Source organism: Betta splendens, chromosome 8 (assembly GCF_900634795.4).
Source record: "Betta splendens chromosome 8, fBetSpl5.4, whole genome shotgun sequence".
In the NCBI taxonomy this organism is placed as follows: domain Eukaryota; kingdom Metazoa; phylum Chordata; class Actinopteri; order Anabantiformes; family Osphronemidae; genus Betta; species Betta splendens.
This window is the reverse complement of record NC_040888.2, coordinates 14408211-14433827: the sequence shown is the minus strand read 5'-3', so window position 1 is coordinate 14433827 and position 25617 is coordinate 14408211. Positions and strand designations below refer to the sequence as shown.

General features: G+C 40.9%; 2 long non-coding RNA genes and 4 other non-coding genes across 7 annotated transcripts; 4 read left to right on the top strand and 2 right to left on the bottom strand.

The window, feature by feature from the left end:
• The first annotated feature begins 8229 nt into the window (after positions 1 to 8229).
• On the top strand, positions 8230 to 9809 carry LOC129604518 (uncharacterized). The gene is made up of 2 exons (XR_008695447.1): positions 8230 to 8666; positions 9003 to 9809. It is a non-coding gene; the product is annotated as an uncharacterized LOC129604518 (long non-coding RNA).
• LOC129604517 (uncharacterized) lies at positions 9630 to 13050 on the bottom strand. Of its 2 annotated transcripts, XR_008695446.1 has the most exons (4): positions 10830 to 13050; positions 10109 to 10274; positions 9941 to 9992; positions 9630 to 9770 (listed from the first exon to the last, which is right to left on the bottom strand). It is a non-coding gene; the product is annotated as an uncharacterized LOC129604517 (long non-coding RNA). The 2 variants fall into 2 exon arrangements; XR_008695445.1 differs by having other exon boundaries at positions 9941 to 10274.
• A 4760-nt stretch (positions 13051 to 17810) lies between these two features.
• On the bottom strand, positions 17811 to 17917 carry LOC114861218 (U6 spliceosomal RNA). Its single transcript, XR_003786761.1, has one exon. It is a non-coding gene; the product is annotated as a U6 spliceosomal RNA (small nuclear RNA).
• Positions 17918 to 18604: 687 nt separating this feature from the next.
• LOC114861214 (U2 spliceosomal RNA) lies at positions 18605 to 18795 on the top strand. The gene has a single exon (XR_003786757.1). It is a non-coding gene; the product is annotated as a U2 spliceosomal RNA (small nuclear RNA).
• A 365-nt stretch (positions 18796 to 19160) lies between these two features.
• On the top strand, positions 19161 to 19323 carry LOC114861203 (U1 spliceosomal RNA). Its single transcript, XR_003786750.1, has one exon. It is a non-coding gene; the product is annotated as a U1 spliceosomal RNA (small nuclear RNA).
• A 215-nt stretch (positions 19324 to 19538) lies between these two features.
• LOC114861217 (U5 spliceosomal RNA) lies at positions 19539 to 19651 on the top strand. The gene has a single exon (XR_003786760.1). It is a non-coding gene; the product is annotated as a U5 spliceosomal RNA (small nuclear RNA).
• Positions 19652 to 25617: the final 5966 nt, after the last annotated feature.

Sequence of the window (25617 nt, the reverse complement as noted above, 5' to 3'; positions counted from 1 at the left end):
CTTTGTAGGAACATGGCTGTAGCTCTGCAATGACTTTATGTGGTACAGGTGAAAGGAGTAATAACGAAATAAACGAAATATAAAACGGAAACGCTTTCAAGCGTTTTCTGTTCACCCAAACTTAATGGGTATACTGTCATCTTTTCAGTAATTTTTAGCATTTGCATGTTGTTGTATATGAATAACGAAATTAACAAAATCTACATTTAAAAAAACTGTGAAGAGTTCCGTGTCTACATGAAAGCGGGCAGAACAACGTCCGTCTATGACTCACTGCCGAAAGCGGCTGGTGAAACATGGCTGTAGCTCTGCAATGACTTATTATGTGGTACAGGTGAAAGGGGAAATAACGAAATAAATGGAATATAAAATCGAAACGCTTTCAAGCGTTTTTTGGTTTATAATATATTTTTAATTGCACATTTGTTAAAACTAGATGGGTGAGCGGTGTACTGTCGTCTTTTCTGCAATTTTTAGTAACGTTACAGTGAAATAATGTGTGGACTTTATTTAGTTTTTTTGTAAATAAGCAAAGCAGCAAAGCTGTCTTATTGTATTGTTGATGTTTTTCATTGCTTCCTTCGGTGAGACCGCAACAATGGCACTCGTCCTTTCACGTTGTAAATCCAAGCACATAGCGGTGGAACATTGTAACAGTGGATGTCACTCATAGACTCATAGGAACATGAGTAGGAACCCTGCTCTGCCTTGCAGGCAGCAGCAGGGTCAGCGAGCCCATGCGTCCCACCCCACAGAGTGCGTCGGTGATGGCCCTCTTTACGTAACAAAAGCGGCTCTTGGCAGGGTGCCAGCTGAAGCGTGGTGGACAAGTGAACACCCAGCCGTAGTTAGGGGTATATGTAAAGGTGTACGTCCCTTAGTAGTTCTAGTGTTAAGATGGTCATGTTCTGATGCCAGACAACTTTAAAACAGCTCAATACACCATAAAAGCACAGTTGCAAATGCCTTGGTTTAAACTAGTGTTATTATGACCTAAAAAGCTCCAAAACGATGTTTTAGTGTTTCTGCATTGGTTTCTAACATTACAGCTTATTATGGTCATGTTCTGATGCCAGGATACTGTCAAACAGGTCAATACACCCTAAAAGCATAGTTGCATATTCCGTGGTTTAAACTAGTTTTCTTATGGCCTGAAAAGATCAAAAACGATGTTTTAGTTTTTCTGCATTGACTTCCATCAGAACAGCCTCCAATGGTCATGTTCTGATGCCAGAATACTGTCAAACAGCTCAATGCATCCTAAATGTACAGTTACCAATGCCTTGGTTTAAACTACTGTTCTCATCACCTGAAAAGCTCAAAAACTGTTTCAGTGTTTCTGCATTGGTTTCCATCAGAGAAGCCTTTAATGGTCATGTTCTCATGCCAGGCTACTTTAAAACAGCTCAATACACCATAAAAGCACAGTTGCAAATTTCTGGGTTTAAACTAGTGTTCTCATGACCTGAAAAGCTCAAAAACGATGTTTTAGTGTTTCTGCATTGGTTTCTAACATTACAGCTTAAGATGGTCATGTTCTCATACAAGGCTACTTTAAAACAGCTCAATACATCCTAAAAGCAGAGTTGCGATTGCCCTGGTTTAAAGTAGTGTTTCTACAGCCTGAAAAGATCAAAAACAATGTTTTGGTTTTTCTGCATTGGTTTTCATCAGAGCAGCCTCTAATGGTCATGTGCTGATGCCAGAATACTGTCAAACAGCACAATGCATCCTAAATGTATAGTTGCATATGTCTTGATTTAAACTAGTGTTTCTACAGCCTGAAAAGCTCAAAAACGATGTTCTAGTGTTTCTGCATTGTTTTTTTTTACATTGCAGTTTATAATGGTTTATGTTCTCATGCCAGGCTACTTTAAAACAGCTCAATACATCCTAAAAGCAGAGTTGCATTTGCCGTTGTTTAAACTAGTGTTTCTACAGCCTGAAAAGCTCAAAAACAATGTTTTAGTGTTTCTGCATTGGTTTCCATCAGAGCAGCCTCTAAAGGTCATGTTCTGATGCCGGAATACTTTCAAACAGCTGAATACACCATAAAAGCACAGTTGCAAATTTCTTGGTTTAAACTAGTGTTCTTATGACCTGAAAAGCTCAAAAGCAATGTTTTAGTGTTTCTGCAATGGTTTCTAACGTTACAGTTTATAATTGGTCATGTTTTGATGCCAGGCTACTTTAAAACAGCTCAATACACCATAAAAGCACAGTTGCAAATGCCTTGGTTTAATCTAGTGTTCTTATGACCCGAAAAGCTCAAAAACGATGTTTTAGTGTTTCTGCATTGGTTTCCATCAGAGCAGCCTTCAATGGTCATGTTCTGATGCCAGAATACTGTCAAACAGCTCAATGCATCCTAAATGTTCAGTTGCATATGTCTTGGTTTAAACTAGTGTTCTTACGACCTGAAAAGCTCAAAAACGATGTGTTAGTGTTTCTGCATTGGTTCCCAACATTACTGCTTAAGGTGGTCATGTTCTGATACCAGGCAACTTTAAAACAGCACAATACACCATAAAAGCACAGTTGCAAATGCCTTGATTTAAACTAGTGTTCTTATGACCTAAAGAGCTCCAAAAAGATGTTTTATTGTTTCTGCATTGGTTTCTAACATTACAGCTTAAGATGGTCATGTTCTGATGCCAGACAACTTTAAAACAGCTCAATACACCATAAAAGCACAGTTGCAAATGCCTTGGTTTAAACTAGTGTTATTATGACCTAAAAAGCTCCAAAACGATGTTTTAGTTTTTCTGCATTGACTTCCATCAGAACAGCCTCCAATGGTCATGTTCTGATGCCAGAATACTGTCAAACAGCTCAATGCATCCTAAATGTACAGTTACCAATGCCTTGGTTTAAACTACTGTTCTCATCACCTGAAAAGCTCAAAAACTGTTTCAGTGTTTCTGCATTGGTTTCCATCAGAGAAGCCTTTAATGGTCATGTTCTCATGCCAGGCTACTTTAAAACAGCTCAATACACCATAAAAGCACAGTTGCAAATTTCTGGGTTTAAACTAGTGTTCTCATGACCTGAAAAGCTCAAAAACGATGTTTTAGTGTTTCTGCATTGGTTTCTAACATTACAGCTTAAGATGGTCATGTTCTCATACAAGGCTACTTTAAAACAGCTCAATACATCCTAAAAGCAGAGTTGCGATTGCCCTGGTTTAAAGTAGTGTTTCTACAGCCTGAAAAGATCAAAAACAATGTTTTGGTTTTTCTGCATTGGTTTTCATCAGAGCAGCCTCTAATGGTCATGTGCTGATGCCAGAATACTGTCAAACAGCACAATGCATCCTAAATGTATAGTTGCATATGTCTTGATTTAAAGTAGTGTTTCTACAGCCTGAAAAGCTCAAAAACGATGTTCTAGTGTTTCTGCATTGTTTTTTTTACATTGCAGTTTATAATGGTTTATGTTCTCATGCCAGGCTACTTTAAAACAGCTCAATACATCCTAAAAGCAGAGTTGCATTTGCCGTTGTTTAAACTAGTGTTTCTACAGCCTGAAAAGCTCAAAAACAATGTTTTAGTGTTTCTGCATTGGTTTCCATCAGAGCAGCCTCTAAAGGTCATGTTCTGATGCCGGAATACTTTCAAACAGCTGAATACACCATAAAAGCACAGTTGCAAATTTCTTGGTTTAAACTAGTGTTCTTATGACCTGAAAAGCTCAAAAGCAATGTTTTAGTGTTTCTGCAATGGTTTCTAACGTTACAGTTTATAATTGGTCATGTTTTGATGCCAGGCTACTTTAAAACAGCTCAATACACCATAAAAGCACAGTTGCAAATGCCTTGGTTTAATCTAGTGTTCTTATGACCCGAAAAGCTCAAAAACGATGTTTTAGTGTTTCTGCATTGGTTTCCATCAGAGCAGCCTTCAATGGTCATGTTCTGATGCCAGAATACTGTCAAACAGCTCAATGCATCCTAAATGTTCAGTTGCATATGTCTTGGTTTAAACTAGTGTTCTTACGACCTGAAAAGCTCAAAAACGATGTGTTAGTGTTTCTGCATTGGTTCCCAACATTACTGCTTAAGATGGTCATGTTCTGATACCAGGCAACTTTAAAACAGCTCAATACACCATAAAAGCACAGTTGCAAATGCCTTGATTTAAACTAGTGTTCTTATGACCTAAAGAGCTCCAAAAAGATGTTTTATTGTTTCTGCATTGGTTTCTAACATTACAGCTTAAGATGGTCATGTTCTGATGCCAGACAACTTTAAAACAGCTCAATACACCATAAAAGCACAGTTGCAAATGCCTTGGTTTAAACTAGTGTTATTATGACCTAAAAATCTCCAAAACGATGTTTTAGTGTTTCTGCATTGGTTTCTAACATTACAGCCTATTATGGTCATGTTCTGATGCCAGGATACTGTCAAACGGGTCAATACACCCTAAAAGCATAGTTGCAATTGCCGTGGTTTAAACTAGTGTTTCTGCTGCCTTAAAAGCTCAAAAACGATGTTTTAGTGTTTCTGCATTGGTTTCCATCAGAGCAGCCTCCAATGGTCATGTTCTCATGTCAGAATACTGTCAAACAGCTCAATGCATTGTAAATGTACAGTTGCATATGCCTTGGTTTAAACTAGTGTTCTCATCACCTGAAAACGATGTTTTAGTGTTTATGCATTGGTTTCATTCAGAACTGCCTCTACTGGTCACGTTCTGATGCCAGAATACTATCAAACAGCTCAATGCATCCTAAATGTACAGTTGCATATGCCGTGGTTTAAACCAGTGTCCTTATGAATTAAAAAAGTTCAAAAACGATGTTTTAGTGTTTCTGCACTGGTGTCCAACATTACAGCCTCTACTGGTCATGTTCTGATGCCAGGATACTGTCAAACAGGTCAACACACCCTAAAAGCATAGTTGCATATGCCGTGATTTAAACTAGTTTTCTCTTGGCCTGAAAAGCTCAAAAACTATGTTTTAGTGTTTCTGCATTGGTTTCCATCTGAACAGCCTCTAATGGTCATGTTCTGATGCCAGGATACTATCAAACAGCTCAATGCATCCTAAATGTACTGTCGAATATGCCGTGGTTTAAACTAGTGTGTTTTCATGACCTGAAAAGCTCCAAAACGATTTTTTATGGTTTCTGCAATGGTTTTTACTATACAGTTTGTAAAGGTCATGTTCTCATGCCAGGCTACTTTAAAACAGCTCAAAGCATCCTAAATGTACAGTTGCATATGCCATGGTTTAAACTAGTGTTCTTATGACCTGAAAAGCTCAAAAACGATGTTTTAGTGTTTCTGCATTGGTTTCCATCAGAGCAGCCTCTAATACAGCTCATTACACCCTAAAAGCACAATGCAAATGCCGTGGTTTAAACCAGTGTTCTTATGACTTAAAAAAGTTCAAAAACGATGTTTTAGTGTTTCTGCACTGGTGTCCATTATTACAGCCTCTACTGGTCATGTTTTGATGCCAGGCTATGTTAAAACAGCTCAATACACCCTAAAAGCACAGTTGCAGATGCTGTGGTCTAAACTAGTTTTCTTTTGGCCTGAAAGGCTCAAAAACGATGTTTAAGTGTTTCTGCATTGGTTTCTAACATTGCAGCTTAAGATGGTCATGTTCTGATACCAGGCAACTTTAAAACAGCTCAATACACCATAAAAGCACAGTTGCAAATGCCTTGGTTTAAACTAGTGTTCTTATAAACTAAAAAGCTCCAAAACGATGTTTTTGTGCATAGGTTTCCATCAGAACAGCCTCTAATGGTCATGTTCTGATGCCAGGATACTGTCAAACAGTTCAATACACCCTAAAAGCATAGTTGCGTATGCCGTGGTTTAAACTAGTTTTCTTATGGCCTGAAAAGCTCAAAAACAATGTTTTAGTGTTTCTGCATTGCTTTCCAACAGTACAGCCTCTAATGGTCATGTTCTGATGCCAGAATACTGTCAAACAGCTCAATGCTTCCTAAATGTACAGCTGCATATGTCTTGGTTTAAACTAGTGTTCTTATGATCTGAAAAGCTCAAAAACGATGTTTTACTGTTTATGCATTGGATTTATTCAGAACAGCCTCTACTGGTCATGTGTTGATGCCAGGCTACTTTAAAACAGCTCAGTACACCATAAAAGCACAGTTGTAAAGGTCGAGGTTTAAACTAGTTTTCTTATGGCCTGAAAAGCTCAAAAATGATGTTTTAGTGTTTCTGCATTGGTTTCCACCAGAACAGCCTCTAATGGTCATGTGTGGTGGAACTGTTCCATAAAGAAGCAGATGAGAGAGTTGTCCTTTTGTGCGATTTATTGAAATAATAAAGAAAATAAAAATAATGGGGAAAGCAAATAAAAGCATGGATGTTGATCGTGCACATAAACAAACCAAAAACCAGCTGGGGAGATCAGTGCACACACCACGAAGGTGTGATGCAAAGAGCCCACGATCCTAAAGTTGCTTCTGCCTTTTAGCTTCTCTGTCTGACTAGGGTGGAATGTCTTTCTAACCCAATCAAATTACATGCACCATCTCCTCGCTGTCACAGTGTGTGAGAAGATATTTACATTTTCACACCTGCATTGCTGACGTCCAACTATCTGTGAGAAAGGAGCACCAAATCTCAACAGACAGAGACACAACTCCCTGACCTTGGGTTTGGGAGCTAGAGTTGAGAGTCTATCAGGCAGAGACAACCATTGAACAATCTAGGTCAAATGTCAAATGCATACAGTAAGACAAAACATAAGATATTAATTGCAGGACATAAGTCATAAATCATATAATAACTGCATAGAAGTAAGGAAGACACAATGTTTCCCATAAAATTCCCCCCTTTTGATTACACATTAATCAACCACTAAGAAGAAAAATTGTCAACATCACATTCTGTAATAATAAAAGATCCTTGCAAATGAAACAATAAGGGTATTAACTCATCAAGATCCAAAATACACCTTCACATAAAATGCAAGTAACTTAGGGACAAAAGGTTGGGAGCTGTTTTTGGTGGGTAGTTATACAAGAATAACCTCTGTATTAGCATGTGAAGAAAATAAGCCCATAATCATATTTGTATCAGATTATATTTTGTGGTCAGATAGCCTAAGACCATTGTCAAAGTCATTACGTGAATTAGAGTTGGCGTTTTTGAACATAGTGCATTGTGTCATTTGATACGAGAGTGTTGCTAAGGTCGCACGCATGATGAGACCTCTAACCAGTGGGATAACGCAACAACCAAACAAGAGAATCACAGCCATCTCAATGATAAAGGAAACAGCTGCGGACATGAGAACAGATTTCCATTTTCCAGACATTTCATCTAGCCAATTCCAAGAGGAAGAATCTATACCAGAGTTAGCTGAGATTCTGAAGGCTGTGGAGCACCTTCGCCACAATACCATTAGAATCAGTGTTATTCAGGATGTAAGTACAACATGCGTCTCCAAACATAACACAAACGCCTCTTTTCTCTGCTAACAACATGTCTACGGCCATTCGACTGTAATGTAATAAAGACAATTAATGTATGATAGCCATAGGTTTCCGGTGGGGTTCTATTTCATATATTCTTAAGATAGATTTCATGCTTTCGGATCTTTAATTGTACATTTGCGTCTAGAGCGAATAGGAGATTCAGGGATTTAACCAGAATGATGATGCGTTTTTCCGCTTCTGTTGTCTTTCATCTATAGATAAAGGATAAAACTAATTGTAGCAGTGAATAAAGTGATTGTGAGCAAATTAAACACCAAATGAACTTAAGGATATTTAAACTCAGTGTTGTGAATTATGTGAAATTTTCTCATTCAAAAGTAGTGTGTAAAGTTACATAGAAACATCATATGCTAAAGGCAACAATCCAAGTAACATAAAATGAAGTCTAACAAAGCATGGTTACAATTGATGTCTCGTAACAATCTGCTTCTTCCTGTTGAACGCGGGCCCGTTTCAAGAAGGTGGTTTTGTGTAAACTCTGAGTTTGTTAACCCCGAAATGAGGAAAACTCAGAGTTTTCGGTTTCAGAAAGCGGGGTTACTTAAACCCGTAAAGCGGGGTAAGTTTAAGCCCATTTCAGAAGCGAGGTAATCGAAACTCAGAGTCAGTTACTATGGAAACTTACTCTGTGAACCTAACCTGGTCGCGAGCAGGTTTTATTCGGGAAACCCAGAGTTTCCTTCGGTCTCCGCCCCTTTTTAAAGTGAACAGTGTTTAAATACTTAGTTTAATCGTTCAGTTCATTCATAGATTTCACCTGTTTCCTTCGCGCAGAGACCAAAATGTCCGTTTCTAAAGGATCCTGTAGATGAGGACGCTGTATTAATTCACACGGCATTGAATTTACGCCGCGAGAGGATTTTAACGCCACGAGTTAATTTTCTGTCATATCGCCGTGCATATTTATTTGAGCGGTAACGTTTTTCTCGAGACTCCATACATATATTAATAATCTTATTCACCCATATGTCAAACACATCACCCATCGTGGCCGTGCTTTTACATCTGAACAGATTCGTGTTGCGTTACGTTTTTTTTTTTGCAAACGGTAGTTTTCTTTATAACTTTGGAGATGCTGAGCACATTAGTGAAGCCACTGTATGTAGAAAAGTTCGACCTCAAGCGCTTTCCTTGACACAAACTCCTTAAAGCCATTAAAGAGGAGTTTCACAGGATTGCAGGTATGTGGTAATCAATTTGTTTCATTGAGGCTAATCTGAAAAATGATGATCAGTTAATAATATCTTGCTGTGATCTGAAATTAACTGATAAATGTGCAGGTTCACTGACTACTCTTTCTAATGGTCACTGTAACTGACATTACATTGTTTACATCACCAAGATCATATGTGATGCTGCACATATCATAAACGTGAACTCATGAATATATAGTGAGTCAACCCTAAATAACAGGCTGCACTGTGTTAAGTACATGTATGTCCTATACACTTATTTCAATGCATGCACTCACAGGAACACTTCTATGCAGCACTAAAGTAATGTGAACTTTCTTCTAGGAGAGATTGACGGCTTTCTGCTGGAGATAGGGGTTAATGGCAGCCCACACTACTGACCCCTCACCCAGAACCTGAAGCAGGCCCCCAGCAGCGCTTTGTCACTGCAGAACAAGAGCCCGGGTGGAAATGACCATAGGCCTGTTGAAAGCACGTCTTCAGTGACTACGTCACCTCAGGGTAACAGCTGAGAGGCCTGTGACATTAATGTGGCATGTGTTGTTCTCCACAATATTGCAATTATTAGAGAGGAGCAACACCCTGCCCTAAAATTACAAGACCCTGAGGAAGACTCCTTCCATCACAGTGATCTGCAGAGTGGATGGACATATTTGCTTTAATGTCTTAATCAACCATCACCACCACCACCAATAAAAGAAACTGAATAGATGTAAATCATAATTTATTTGTTTTTTTTTTTCATTTCCTACAAATACAAAGGCAATTGTTAGATTTTATGATTCTTCCAATAATTCATACAATTCACCTTTAACTATACACTCATCTCCAGCTTGTGTTTGGGAATTTCAATTTCTAGATCTGGCTTTTCAATCTTGTGGTACAAGTATAACATTTCCTTGAGATTTAGTTTATACAACTCAATAACCGGTAACTTAAAATACAGAAGATTTAGAGTTACATGACATCTTGAAATGACATGTTCCTCTTTACTCTTACAGAATTGAACTCTGGCATTTACTGAACATCACTGAACTGTGTGCATCTGTGCAGCAGAATGTGACTGACCTCCTCCTGCTGTTCTTCCACACTCTGGGGCAGAGGGGAGATAATAAAGTCACTATACTTGGAGATCAAGTTACATCCTTTAAGCTACGCAACACAAACATCACACAAATCATGTGATGTGTATAAACTGTATTAATATTACACTTTATAATACTGCTTATAATAATTTAAGCTTTATTTAGTAGTATACTTACAACATCCTGGGCCTCTGTTGTGACAGGAGGATTCATATATTACCATCAGAATCTGTTAAGACCAACAAAGAACCCAGCCCAGACTCTAAGAAAAGTAAAAGAAACTAAGAAATGGATATATCAAAAGTAGCCTATGTAAAAAATCAAATATATAGGTAGACCTCTTACATTTTACACATGCACATGTATCCTGGGGAGTGACGGGTTCTGATGAATTCCTTCAGCCTCAGCCTCTCTCCAGTGTTCAGGCTGAGGGCCTTCTCCTCTGCATGCGTCAGAGGTGGAGGTGCAGGTCCTCCACCAGTTGTTCTAGCCTCTGCCTTCTTTCTGTTGGCTGAGTAGAAGTCAAATGTTTAACTGTGTGAAAACATTCGGCCATGTTGAAAATGCTGCTGCACTGCTATACTCTGCATGCTATTTAGTTATTTAATATGTCAAATATTGTAAAGTCAGATAGTCCTCACCCATGACATGATGGTGCCTTATACCTGTTTGAATTATGTTTTTACATTTCATTTTTAGCCACGTTCTTCTATGTCTGCAGGATTGCGCCTACATAAAAACTGAAATTAATTTCTTATATTATTACGTGTTTTGGGTAACTTTTAAAAACCTAATTAGATTAATGTAATAATCGCTCTCCATAAAACGCATTGGATTATTGAATTATCATTACTTTACAAATCCCACATCAACCACAACAGGAATTTTAAAAATGCATAGACATAACACTGCACTTTTAATTCATACAAACGTCGGTATTTGCAATTACTGAAGTAACGCCTTAGATGAGTGAAAAAGTCCTTACTTTACGAGTGAAAAATAACAATACTAAAATTATTTACTATTTAGTTACGCTGAACACTGTATGATTAAAAAGTAAACTTACGCATTGACTCGAGGAGCTATTTTCTTCCAAGCTAATTCTTTCTCTTTCGCCGCTGCAGCCGTGTTGCCTTTTCTACGGAATATAGACTCGTAGTCGTTATATGCTTGACGTATCATATCCATTTCCGGACGTCTTTTGTTGTCCTGTTGCCATGGTGACTCGTAATATCTTCACTCCATTGATCAGGGCTTTGTATCGTCGCGGTGCACGTGCTTAACTCTGAGTCAGTCAACTCAGAGTTGCTTAAACCAACTCTTTTCAGCTGTTCTGGAACCGAAAACTCCAGGTTTGCAAACTCAGATTAGATCAACTCAGAGTTTCGTTTTAACTCAGAGTTTGTTAAACCTCCTTCTTGAAATGGGCCCCAGTAGCGTTAGATTGTTTCCAACTAGTGTGTTGAAGTATTGACAGTTCGTTGGGGTTCTTCAGGTTGTGATCAGCTGATCACAGAGACACTTGGGATTTGTTATCACTGCCAGGTTTCCTCCCAATGTCGTCTGAGTCACCGTCACTCCTGTGATGTGAAGAGTCTACACGTCGTCCAGCGTCGGCAACTCAAGGCTGCTCGTGTGTGTGTTTTCTCAGGAGCGTGTGTGTAGATGTTGGTCTGATAGTGTGATTCACCGGCGCAGCTTCAGGCGGCGCTTGGCTCACACCTTTAGCTGAATGGTCAACGCAGCCTCGCCTCAGTGCGTGTGTGAGCACAGCGAGGGTCGTTCTTCTCAGTTCCTTTCGTCAGTGGTGGTTTTCTCCGTGTAGATGTAGATGGAGGGTCGTCTGTCGGATCTGGGACCTTCCTGCAGTAGATGGAGTGGATCCAAGTCGCTCTCTCTGCGATCTCTGTGGGTCGTCAGAAGGACCTGGAAGGGGCCTCGCCACCGTTTGGAGTCCCAGTGCTTCTTCCTGAACTAAGTAAGTCGGACAGTTACAAACAGCATTAGCTGTAGGTGGCAGGACAGCGTCCAGCAAAGCAGAACCTAATCATAATGTGAGATAGGTTTGCAATTAGACTTCAAAAACTTCCTATGCTTCCACAGAGCACCTGTGGAGTCTGTGTAGATGGTAACAGACTCTCCTTCTGCTAGTTTACTAGCTTCAGTCAACGCGATCAACTCTGCAGCCTGAGCAGAGTAGTGTCTTAGCAAAGAGCCAGACTTCAAGACGACCTCTTGATAGTAATGGTCAGCATGTTGAGCAAAGTGGTGTTGCATCTAAGCCATCGGGCTGTAGAAAGATGTAATCTATTCCAAAAGAATCAAAGTATGAGGACAAAAGAACAGAAGTCATACAACCTGATTTCTCATCCACTGTTTGAGTGAAAGGTCGCGTAGGGTCAGATCAGGGAGACCCAAAGTAGGAGCCGACTGAAGAGCAAGCTTGAGGTCAGTGAACGTTGTTCAGCCTCAGACGTCCACGTGAGACAAGAAGTGGACGATGAAGACATCTGCATCAGAACCCTGAGTGGGGCCTCAGAGAAGGTAAAGTTAGGAACGAAAGTCCTACAATAAGAACAAAGACCTAGAAAAGACATCAGCTGTTTTTACGTGCACGATTTAGGCAGGTTTCAAATTGCTTTAACTCTGTTGGGTGAGATGGATTTGCCATCAGCTGTAATTACAATGACCCAGAAAAACACCTTTGTTTGAACAAACTGTAATTTAGACAGGCTCGATTTGTGGCCTGTAGCATCCAATGTTTCAGTAGCTTAGTGGTGTCTGCAGTAACGCCATCTATGGCTTCCTTTAGGAGGGTGTTGTTGTTTACATGGTCTGTGGTCAGATTTAGGTGTGATGACCACTGGTTCACATCCTCTGTTCGAAACTACATCATGTCTGTGTCTGAGTCACAGGGAAGCAGAGCTTCCTGTAAGACTGAGTGTTGGGTCAGAGCGTCCTCTGAAAAGTAAAAATAAAAACAAAAGCATGTAGTGTGTCATTAGAACGTGGAGGTACCAAGTTCACTGTTTGCTGCACATAACAGGCAGAATAAAAAAAAATTATAAAGTATGCAAAGTAGGTAAATACATCACATGGGGTCAGAAGTCGTTCACCAGTCTCCACCCCATTGACATTTGTTCACGAAAGGACCCACGTCCTGCATCTGTCTCCATCATGTTTTCACAGAGGGACGTGTGGAACTGTAGAATAAAATTAAAAATCTTTTTTGTTCGTTAGTAAAAGAAATCGCAAGCGCAGACCTGTGTTCATCCCAAAAGAGGGAAGTTGAGGTCAGTAAAAGAGGGAAGTTGAGGTCAGTTTGTGTGTGTGTGTGTGTGTGTGTGTGTGTGTGTGTGTGTGTGTGTGTGTGTGTGTGTGTGTGTGTGTGTGTGTGTGTGTGTGTGAAATCATAACTCTTCAAACCTCTCATCAGGACCAGAAGACACATGTGCTGTACAGGACAGGTCAGATGCATCTCTGGAGATCGTAACACATGGAAACAAGCTGTGATGCAGTCTGTATGAGGGCCTCAGTTACAGCCCCCCCTCAGCAGCCAATGATAAGAGCACAGCTGAGCTGAAGTTAACATCAACAAAAGAGGGATTATTTAGAATATCTGTAGATGTAACCTGCACTCCATCTGGAGTGGAAATCAATCAAATACCTCATTTACACATGAGATCTCTTCCTAAAAATTTAACTGTTCATAAGTTTGAAAGCAAAAGTGAATGTTAAGGTGTCTTGCTGTCAGATGTTGCACAAGACAATGAAACAGTAAGTTTTTCCTTAATAGTCTGGTACGTACAGTAATTATTATTACTTCTCTCTAATAGTCATCTTCCCTTTAATAGTCATTTTTTGTCTGTTTCAGTCGGTTTCAGTCTTCCTATAGTCTCTTTTGTTTTTCCATAGTGTGGTTTTATTTTGTTTTCTTCTAGTCTGGCCAGACAAACCTATAGTGTGCACAAATCTTTTTAGAAACATGGAGGATTTTATTACTGAATTTGTTGCAAGTTAAAATAATTTAAACCCATCAGACTGCAAAGTCATGCAGCAGTTGTCATTTAGCTGTTTGTCATCATTTTAAAATCACTCTGTGGGATTTTTTGAGCAAAAAGCGATTCTTCATTGCGAGCAGATAAGCATGAACATGAATTTGAGCGTGTATCAGCTGTAAGCGTGTTTCTTCATTGTGTGTATGAATGTGTGTGTGTGTGTTTGCAGTACCGTCTTGTACGTCACGTGAAAAGGAACCGTCACCTTCCTCCTTCCCCAACCATCAGTCTGATGTGAGCGCCAGCGGGTGAAGCCTTTCAATGGGACAGTTGTTCCTCGATGACAGACCTTTCCTGGATCCTCAAATGCAGCTCTATTGGGCCAATCACGTCTGAAGACTCTCCTGTTATTTCAACCAGTGTCTGTGTCAGAGCACGTCTTGTCACTCTGCTGTTGCTCTGTCCTTGTTTTCCTTTGCTGATTGTCATAAGCAGGTGTCTGTGTCAGACACACATGCTTGTAGTAGCTGGTTCATCTGATGAGCCCAGAACGTGATGGCTGCAGACTTGGGAATTGGTGAGGCCTCCATGCTGTGGTCTGTGTCCTCCAGCTGCTGTGGTATAAGAGCTTCCACCCTGTTCTGGTTGTTGGTCGGGCGCTTCTTCTCCTTCGGTTCTTCTGCTGATGGTGGGAAAGGAGTCCAGATCCGGATTTACCCTCATCGCGCTCAGTTCTGCATTAGAATAGAGAGCAGAAAGAATGGGAGCATTTGCTCTTGACATGGTGTGTGTGTGTGTGTGTGTGTGTGTGTGTGTGTGTGTGTGTGTGTGTGTGTGTGTGTGTGTGTGTGTGTGTGTGTGTGTGTGTGTGTGTGTGTGGTATGTGTGTGGCAGAGTGCAAACAATTCTTCCCCAGGTTGTTATCTCCTTTCTTTTTCTGTTACTCTCATCACTCTTTTGTTTCTTTTAGTCCAGCGGTTTCCTGCCTTTGATTTTTTGTGTGTTCCGGCCGGAACCTTCCCAAAATGCCTTTTTATCGGACGTCTCCGTAAAAAGAGAACCAACCTGATCTGGCGACAGAGCCTTTCCCGAAGTATTTCCTCAACGTTAGGCCCCTCTAGGCCCGGGTCCCTCGTATCTTGAAAATACTTCACTCTGCAAACGTGCTCCATCTTTCAGAAGCCGTCTTTTATACTCAGTCCCCCACGTGTGGACCACGCACTGATCAAAAAAAAACATGTCTGTATCCTCAGTACAGACGAAAGCTCGGTTCCACGAGCCAACCCTTAGCAACCGACGTCTCACCACCCAGAGCAGACTTTGACCTAATTAAGAACATGTATTATTGGGATTTTTTTTTCTTTTTTTTTTCCCGATCTAATTAATTTTCCTAATCAAATTTAGTGTTTCAACCAAATAGAAGATTTCTTTTCATTTTCTTTTTTTTTCAAGCAATTGAAATGTTTCAGCTAAATTAAAAAAAGAGTTCCAATCGTTTTTTCCCAAATCAAAGAAATCTCTCTCACCGGGCCGAGCCAAGTTAAGATTTGAGTTTGAATCTGAGTTCGTGGATCTCGGGTGAGCAGTCCTCCCAGCTCTAAATGTCTGTAGAGGTTTGGAGGCTGAGCGACCCTAGTCCTCAGGACTATCGTCCCTGGTCACACCGTCCAGACGACCTGCCACGGCATCCTGTTTGTGACGCCAATTTCTGTGGTGGAAATTTTCCATAAAGAAGCAGATGAGAGAGTTGTCCTTTTGTGCGATTTATTGAAATAATAAAGAAAATAAAAATAATGGGGAAAGCAAATAAAAAGCATGGATGTTGATCAACAAACATCAAGAAACCAAAAACCAGCTGGGGAGATCAGTGCACACCCCACGAAGGTGTGATGCAAAGAGCCCACGATCCTAAAGTTGCTTCTGCCTTTTAGCTTCTCTATCCGACTAGGGTGGAATGTCTTTCTAACCCAATCAAATTACATGCACCATCTCCTCCCTGTCGCAGTGTGTGTGAAGATATTTACATTCTCACACCTGCATTGCTGACGTCCAACTATCTGTGAGAAAGGAGCACCAAGTCTCAACAGACAGAGACACAACTCCCTGACCTTGGGTTTGGGAGCTAGAGTTGAGAGTCTATCAGGCAGAGACAACCATTGAACAATCTAGGTCAAATGTCAAATGCATACAGTAAGACAAAACATAAGATATTAATTGCAGGACATAAGTCATAAATCATATAATAACTGCATAGAAGTAAGAAAGAAACAATTTTTCCCATAACATCATGTTCTGATGCCAGAATACTGTCAAACAGCTCAATGCATCCAACATCTACAGTTGCATATGTCAGCAAAACTGGTTTTCTTATGTTTTAGTAATTCTGCACTGGTGTCCAACATTACAGCCTCTACTGGTCATGCTTTGATGCCAGGCTACGTTAAAACAGCTCAATTCACCCTAAAAGCACAGTTGCAGATGCTGTGGTTTAAACTAGTTTTCTTTTGGCCTCAAAGGCTCAAAAACGATGATTTAGTGTTTCTGCATTGGTTTCTAACATTACAGCTTAAGATGGTGATGTTCTGATACACCAGCTCAATACACCATAAAAGCACAGTTGCAAATGCCTTGGTTTAAACTAGTGTTCTTATGACCTACAAAGCTCCAAAACGATGTTTTAGTGCATAGGTTTCCATCAGAACAGCCTCTAATGGTCATGTTCTGATGCCAGGCAACTTTAAAACAGCTCAATACACCATAAAAGCACAGTTGCTGTGGTTTAAACTAGTTTTCTTTTGGCCTGAAAAGCTCAAAAACAATGTTTTAGTATTTCTGCATTGGTTTCCTTCAGAACAGCCTCCAATGGTCATGTTCTGATGCCACAATACTGTCAAACAACTCATACATCCAAATGTACAGTTACATATGCCGTGGTTTAAACTAGTGTGTTCTTATGACCTGAAAAGCTCCAAAACGATGTTTTAGTGTTTCTGCATTGGTTTTTAACTATACAGTTTGTAATGGTCATGCCGTGGTTTAACCTAGTCTTCTCCAGAACAGCGACATCTGCTGGTTGTGTGTGAGAACTGCACCCGAGCAGACTGACCGTCAAACCCTCGCTGATACGTGGTTGTTCAGGATCACAGTTCATGTTTTATTGTCAAATAAAAGTTATTTAATCAAAGATGTGTAATTGTCTTTCCCTGTGGATAATAATATATCAGTAGCCTTGATGTGGTGAATATTTTTGATAGTCCGATGTTATTAGAGCTGTATTTGGTGCTTCTGCAACTCTGTTTATTATTACATTGAGGAGACATGTTTGTCTTTTAGTTAAATCAAAGACTTTTATTTTATTTTTTCACAGAACATGACTTTAATCACCTTCTCACCACCTCTCCAGCTTTGGAGAAGAGCCGTTTGCGCGGCACTGACGTCTGACTAATAAAGTCATTTGTATTGGATTTGCGACTTGTGAAAATGTAGTTTTAGTCTTTAATTACATTTTGAACTTGTCATAAATACATTACAGATATCTTCAACGTGAAACTTGTCTATCTTTTGAATCATTCATCATATTATAGATCATCTCCGGTCCGCTTGCCACGTTTATAAAGCTCTGACATATTGAAACAAACCGTCCGTTCAAACTGCAGATAAGCCGCTCGGCAGTCACGTGACGTATCGACGCCTCTCGCTCTCATTGGTCACGTGATTTGGAACGCTCTCGAGTTTCTGCTTGACGACACTTCCGCTTCAAGAGATCAATGCTGAGTCGAGTGGGAGGTCTCGAGTTGGACATCTCCAAGTATGACTCGGTTTCGGAGTTGTAATATCACACCCCCTCAGATCTCTCTGATCAAAAGCACTTTTTTCCCACTTTGGGCTTTGTCCTACCCACAAACCTACCACTTCCAGAGCAAACACATATAACAATTTCTGCACCAAATTTGACCTCACTGAGTTCATCTTTTTAAATATGTGAACAAGCCGTGTACATCTATGTCTGAAACAAGTTGTGCTTCTGTTAGGAGGAATGAAGGCACATCAAAATGTAGAAACGCTTCACAAATTTGCGTGTCATACTTTCTCAGGGGCCATGCTAAACTTCTCTGTATCGATTCCCATTCATCATATGTGCTGCCTGAGCAAGCACGGCAAATGTGAGGCGATGAGTGCCTTATAGGCCAGCTGTTGAAAAAAACCTTCCTCAGGCCGCGGTGTGGCCTAACGGGCTGCCACTAGCCTGGCAGCAAATAAGCCGATGTAGTGGTGCCGCACCTTTGAGCCGACTACAGTAGCAAGGCCTTTAAGACTAACTAAGGGTGTGGACATTTGGATGATGTGAGCTGGTTGAATGAGGCCTGAATTATTCTGTTGCAAATTACAAGACAGTGGCGAGCCAACGCTGTCTGGCCAGTGCTGCTCATGCCTCCCAGTCTTACAAAACATGCTAGTGAGTTAGCAAAAGGGTCAATTGGAGGCTTCAAGGCATCTCTATGTAAAGCTGTGTCCTTTCACGTAAATAACAAATTCGAAACGGGTCAAGTTCTTACTATTTCACTGGAGGGAATATATTGACTTTCCACCGTGTCAGTAAACATGTGACACTGCTACATTTGAGTACGTCTCTGTTGGGAAGTTGTCACTATGCACTCTTGGAAATGTCAAGGCCTCAACCTCCTTTGGCCTGTTTTTCATTGAAGCACAGCATAGCTAACTTGCAGAAGGTCCGCGGGTATGCACAGAGAGTAGGGGTGTTGTCTGTCCAGCTCAACACACAGCACCCTGACCAGTGAGTAGCACCAGAGGAGGCTGCCTCTGGCAGCAAAGAGGTTGGCTCATCGCTTCTCGACCTTTTGGCTAAGATCAAGTGTAGTATCTGTTCTTATCAGTTTACTATCTGATACGTCTCCTAGCTGGACACCATATATTAAATTGCTTTTCGAAACAGAGAGAAGGAGTAAGGGCTTGCTTCGTCTACTCCATGTATTGAGCTAGTATTGCATTGCTTCTGGGAACGGTGCACCCCACTCAAGCTGTACAATGTTAGAACTCCGTTAGTGTTCCCTAGCTGTATCTGGGTTTCTTATAGCTAAAGTTTGTCCCCAGCATGGTTGGTCACCGTAACGTGTCCTCTGGACTTTCGGCGATTGCCCTGGATTTGTAGTAGATGTGGCGCTTGCGTTTGTGCTGGAAATGTATCAATGTGTGATGGCAGAGGCGTGTTTCTGCATGTGGAACAGAAACACAAGGGGAAATGATGCTTGTCAACCCCTACACAAACATTCTGCCTGAGTGGCGGCTTGGTGCAGTTCTATAGGCTCATTTAATTTCAGCACCGTCAGTCAACATGATCAGCCCGGGAAGAATCTCCCTGAGTGTTGGCGGAGCAAGGCATACATACCTGGCAGGGGAGATACCATGATCAAGAAGGTGGTTCACCCAGGGCAAGGCTCGGCCGTTTCACTCTGGCTGTCTGACCCCTGCGAATTCCCCAATGGCGGAAATCTCAACTGCATAAATTGTGCCAGTGGGGAACTGGGTTTGCACTCTCCCCTTATTTCCAGTTCAAAGACAATATGAATACACGGCAAGAGGCTCCTTTGAGCCTGTGTGGTTGGGTTGGCACACCTCGGTTCCTGCCTGTTTGGTTGGCATAGCTCCAGGAAGTGGGAGGGGCCTGTGAAACACTGCAAGTCAGAGGCACGCGTCCCGTGACGACTGTGGCTTGTACGACAAGGGACTTTGGCTTCGGCCGTGACACCAGGCCAGCTTGGCTCTGGCTTCTCTTCAAAACGCACAAGTCTCTCGCCTTTTACTAAAGACTTCCGTGGAGAGGAACGCTGGCGACTTGATATGATTTTTGGCAGGCTCTGCCTGTGGGCCGTTTGTGAAAAACACACATTTATGCGCACGCTACAGGAAGCCTCCTGTGACATCGTTTGCTCCAGTAGGCAGGGCAAAGTACTAATGGGTCAAGTCAGCACTACGTCACTGGGTGGAACGACTGCACTTTCAGCTGTGTAAGCTACGTTTGAGTATGACTCTGTTTCGGAGTTGTAATATCACCCCCCCCCCCCCAGATCTCCTCTGATCACAAGCACTTTCTCCCCACTTTGGGCTTTGTCCTACCCACAAACCTTCCACTTCCAGAGCAAACACATATAACAATTTCAGCAAATGCAGCAAATAAGCCAATGTAGTGGTGCCGCACCTTTGAGCCGACTACAGTAGCGAGGTCTGTGAGACTAACTAAGCGTGTAGACATTTGGATGACGTGAGCTGTTTGAATGAGGCCTGAATGATTCTGTTGCAAATTACAAGACAGTGTCGAGCTAACGCTGTCTGGCCAGCGCTGCTCCTGCCTCCCAGATTTACAAAACATGCTAGTGAGTTAGCTAAGGGTCAATTGGAGGCTTAAAGGCATCTCTATGTAAAGCTGTGTCCTTTCAAACACAGGGCAAATTCAAAACGGGTCAAGTTCTTACTATTTCACTGGAGGGAGTATATTGACTTTCCACCGTGTCAATAAACATATAACACAGCTACTTTTGAGTACGTCTCTGTTGGGAAGTTGTCACTATGCACTCTTGGAAATGTCAATGCCTCAACCTCCTTTGGTCTGTTTCTCATTGAAGCACAGCATGGCTACCTTGCAGAAGGCCCGCTGGTATGCACAGAGAGTAGAGGCGTGGGTGGGGCTAAGCAGACACCATTGTCTGTCCAGATCAACGCACAGCACCCTGACAAGTGAGCAGCACCAGAGGAGGCTGGCTCTGGCAGCAAAGAGGTTAGCTCATCCCTTCTTGGTGTCGTGTATTTTCTTTTCTTCAACCAGGATAGAAATTTCACAAGAACTCAACTTTGAAGTTTAAATCAATAGCATACAAATTTATTATACATGACTAATTAAAACAATCAGATAATGATTGTAAAAGAGTAATAGCAAGAGAGGCAGACAATTCACCTGCTTGTTCCTCTGCAGAGAGAACCGAGAGGTCGGAAAAGGTCAGCTGTGTGCTACCAGCGGACCCTCTGCGAACCGCTCTGAAAACCCCAGCCTGTGAAGGCCTCCTTTTAACCACCACCTAAAATCTTTCCACATGTCCAAATAAGGAAGTGTAGATGTTTTTCTCGGCTACTCGGAAAGTCCTGGCGCTGGGCCGTGTTATCTGTCCAGCTCCCGGATCCATCTGACCCACCCTCAACCTCCCAGTTCCTTTCCCAGGTCGACGTGACATTTTGAATATTTCCTTAGGAACAGCTCGGATAAACCTTGTTAGGCAACAGATTCTGTGAACCCAGTTTAAGCAAACTCTTTAACCCCAGTAACTGAGGACACACAAGAACCCATCTATTCTCTGTATTTCTCCCATAAGCAATGATCACAATACTGCTAAAAGTAAATGTAAATGTCTGTTTCCTGGAGTCTATCCCAGATGCTCCCCAGACAACGACCCTGCCAAACTACAAGGGTTGCGGAACAGTCACTGCATCTTAACATGACCAGAACAGATTGTTCACTACCTATATAATAATATATGATATGATACATAAATATACTACAAATCCCCTCCTAATGCCCATCAATCTTGAAAGGTTGAGCGGCCAAGAAAGGTCCTCTTTGACTCATCATACTGCATTATATTAAATAGACCTTCAACATTAAGATGACAAAGCAAAGTTAGAGATTCACAAAATCTTTAAAAAATAGAACACCTAAGCTCTTCCTTTAGCTCCAACAGGTGATCCTCCCACGCTGCCTGTAAATAAGTACATTCAGTAACAAACCTCACAGTTTTCATTCTACATAAGTGTACTCTTTATCACAACAGATTCTTCACAGACTCCACACTAACCACAATCAATCATGAAGGTCTATGCTCTCACGTTGTCCAGCATGTGCAATTCAGCTCATGCACGTGCAAATTCAAACAGTGTATATCAACGATGCAGGTAAGGGCGGCGCTCCGCCCACACCCTATAGCTGTGTTGGTCAGCGCAGCCCCACAATATTAGGTGGGTGAGGATTCTTGGTGTAGCTGGAATTGGAATGATTGGACTCTCCATCAGCTCCTTCGGCTCCATCGGCTCCTCTTTGTCCCACAGTCGTAGCAGGTCATAAGACACACCCTCCTCTGATACTGAAGTAACCTGTGGATGAAGGTTAAGAGTAGGAGAGAAGTTGGTTAGGAAAGAAAATTAGTTTAAGCGAGATGTTTATGCTGACACAGTTTCTCCACTGCTGCTCTGTGTAGAGAGAAGGGTTGAAGTTGTTAATGTGAGATTCCTGTGTACAACAACACACTGAGATGCAGAATGAAAATGGTTAAACCCTTATTATATAAAATCAACAACAATAAAACATCATCGACACGTGTCATGGTCAGTCCGTAGGGCATATACAGTATCAGTCAGTCATGTCATGAGCTCAGGGTTTTTGTCATTTTGTCATGCACGTGAGCTAAAAGAGAAGCTTTTGCTCTATGAGAACTATAATTTAGAAAGGCTAGCCTGTGACCTTGTTCTGCTAAATGAGTTAGCAGTGTCACTCAGGGCCCATCAGTGATCCGGAGTTTGATCTTCTTTGTCCTCTTCTTTCCTGCAATGGAACAACACAGCTTTCCTGCGTATATTAATCATCTGTTTCACATAGAAACTTGGTTGATGCATTAAACACTATTTCGTCAAGCAAAGCTTCATGCAATGTTAGTCTATGCGCTCGGCATATTTTTACAACATACACACTGAAATGCAATGTTCATAGTACTTTTCATCCCTCTATTGTCATTGTCACATTTACACTTTCCTTTTCATTCACTCCTTGACTTCCCTTAACTCCTTTCCTCCCTCACATACCATGCTACTGTCACTTTTCCTATCCCTCCACAATGAGTCCCGCTATGAGATCATATTCCTCTGTAGCGCAAGCTATTTACAGTACATACCAAATTAAATTTTGTGCCAACTCAACCACAACCTTTTCCCCATGGATTAAGTTCACCAACTTGGGATAAAACACAACAGAAACAGAATAGTCCATTCTCACAGCAGATGCCACACACACACACACAAGTTCCCCAGTTACTAAGGACCGACATAAAGCAATAATCAAAACTTTTTTATTTTTATTTTTTTTACATACATTTTTCCCCCCTCAATAGACAGATAACTGTCCATTGAATTTAAAGCTGATTAAATCACTAAATTAAGATGGATGGATAAAAGAACATTAGCAAAACCCTTAAAAGTAATTTCCTACACTTATTTATCCTACGTATTTATCCTTACCAGGGATCATCATCAATCCCTGAATAAAACTGAGTGAATTTGAGGATGTCCGTTGAAAGTTGAAGGATTAAGCTTCAGTAACTACTACAACGACACAAACTAACCCGATTACAAACACAGAGTCACTGCGATGTAGAAAACTTTATTGAATTCAAGAAGCATTGGGGATGCATGCATTACGTTCCTTCATAAAAAAATGAACGTAGACTAAATAAGCTGCATCCTCACAACCTATCAGAAGTGACACATGGACAATCACACACTGTTGGAAGCGCAAAGCTATACCCCAGAAACACAAACAACCCCACAATTATTGCTACATCTAATTATAATTCCCCTGTGACTGTCAGAGTTTGTAGTGATAACAAAACAGCTGTGGACGATATACCTGAAGTATTGTAAGCTATTAAAGAAAGTCCATATAAACCCACATACGGTCAAACCTCTTGGAGGATAAAGCACCGTCACTGTTGCTACTCAGTCTTTTCCCCAGACCTCCTTCTTCCATGACGTAAAGAATACCACAACCCTGTCACATTTGTTTAAGGCCTGCAGACTGATGACATCTATGTTAACTGTTTAGGAAAAGGATGGAAAGAAAAAATGAACTGAGACCTGGTTTACCCATTTGCTAAATGTGTCTTCTGCTCTGTTATATATGGAATATTTTAATGATATTGATGTTAAGAACTAAGTGGAACCTCATCAAAACATGTCAAGGTGATTGTTGGAGAAATACTGCATTTAATCATTGAAACATTGTTGGAATTTATTTTGCTGATCTGCTCAAGCCTTGTTAGCTGTGCTATAGCCTTGAAGTTTTCTCCCTTCTGCTCTGCAAGAAATAGGGAGTACCAGTGTGTAGCATCCTTATCTGATTTGCCCAATGCTTGCTTTGTGCAGAGAATATTTCCTACGTACTGTGTGACTATGCACCTCCCAGAATGCAATACATATTATGAGCTGAATCCCTGTCTTCTCTTCAGTGAGAGGAAGTTGCCTTTGCTGTAAACTGCTCACTCCTTGCAAGTAAAACCCTAAAGAAGGTCTCAACTGATTGTGTCTGCTTTATTTAAGATTTACGAAGGGAACTAACAATTTCCCTAACATAATTGGGGGCTCGTCCGGGATCCCAAGATCCTCTCTTTGCCGGGACATCGAGTCGGCGACTGAAGTCTGTGCACAGCCAGGTTTGGAACCTGCAGAAAATCCTGGGAGGTGAATTCCTGCCCAGGTCAGACGTCGGCTGGTGGTCCGACGAGGCGAGGTGACGGGATCCTGAACCAGGGCCAGGACACAGATCAGGCGAGTATGAAAAGAGTAAATCCTAAGGTATCTTAAATTCCGTGAGTGGCTCACGAGGTAAAAGAAGACTGGGTCTTCAGAAAAGTTCCATGACAAGGTCACGAGGTAAAAGAGGACGGGGTCCTCATAAAATAGATTAATGATAGTTTGTCTGATTGAAGCAGCGGCAGAGTGGAAACCTGACGGTGTCAACGTAAACTCTGATCAGCTGGAGTACATCAGACTATAAATAAGTGTTATTGTTTGTCAGTCTCTAAGTGAATTTTAACTTCTTAGAGGAAGTCTCAGAGACCTTTTGTGTTGTGTGTCTGATTGAGATCAAAATTGAGAGGTTGGTTTACTGAGACAGCTGTGTCCGCAGGAAACTAGTTCCTGTAGAAGCTTGGCACAGTCGATGATCTCTGTGAACACTGTGACTGATCGTTGATCTCAATCCTCGTAGTGAAGCAAATTAAAGAACACTAAGGGTGAAAACCTTGAAGGTGATTCCAAATACATGTCTAAAAGACATTCTCAGTCGACTATAATAATATATACATAACTTATCATAGTGGAAAAAGAAATTTGGATTTGATGGAAATTTAAAAAAGTAGAATTGTGTAAAAAATTTGATGGATAAAATAACTGTGATAACTGAAACAGTTAAAAGAACGAGATGGGGAATATAATAAAGGGGCCAGTTAAAAACCCATGCAATATGCACAACAAGATTTGAATTAAAAATAAACACTAAAGTGGTGTAAAACTATGGAATAAATTAAGTGAAGACATAAAATATATTAATGAAATGATAGAAATATAATAGAAACTATATAATAGACATAATTTAATAAATGTTTTATATTAATATAAAAAATAACCTATAATAGAACAAAAATACTATAATTGATGTGGTTAAATATAAATATAAGGGCATGCGTCAATTAAAATAAAGGAAAGAACAAGCTTATTGATTAATTAGATGGATTTGGAAGTGGTGCACGAATATTAACATTCTGTTATAATTCCTTATTGTTAAAATACTTTATGTGGTGTATGAAACTAACAGTCTATGTTCAGATATTGAATACAAATCAATTAAATGAAGCAAAAGCAACAATGTTTGTTGTAGACAGTGAAGAATGCTATTGGCAAGATAACAGTGGACAGAGAGGACGTGACAGAAAAAGGTTTAGAGGACATGGTGGACGACCATTTAGGGTGAGAAAAGTGAGAGTGGCGTTGATGAGGAAGAACCTCAAGTAAAAGTGTACTTAT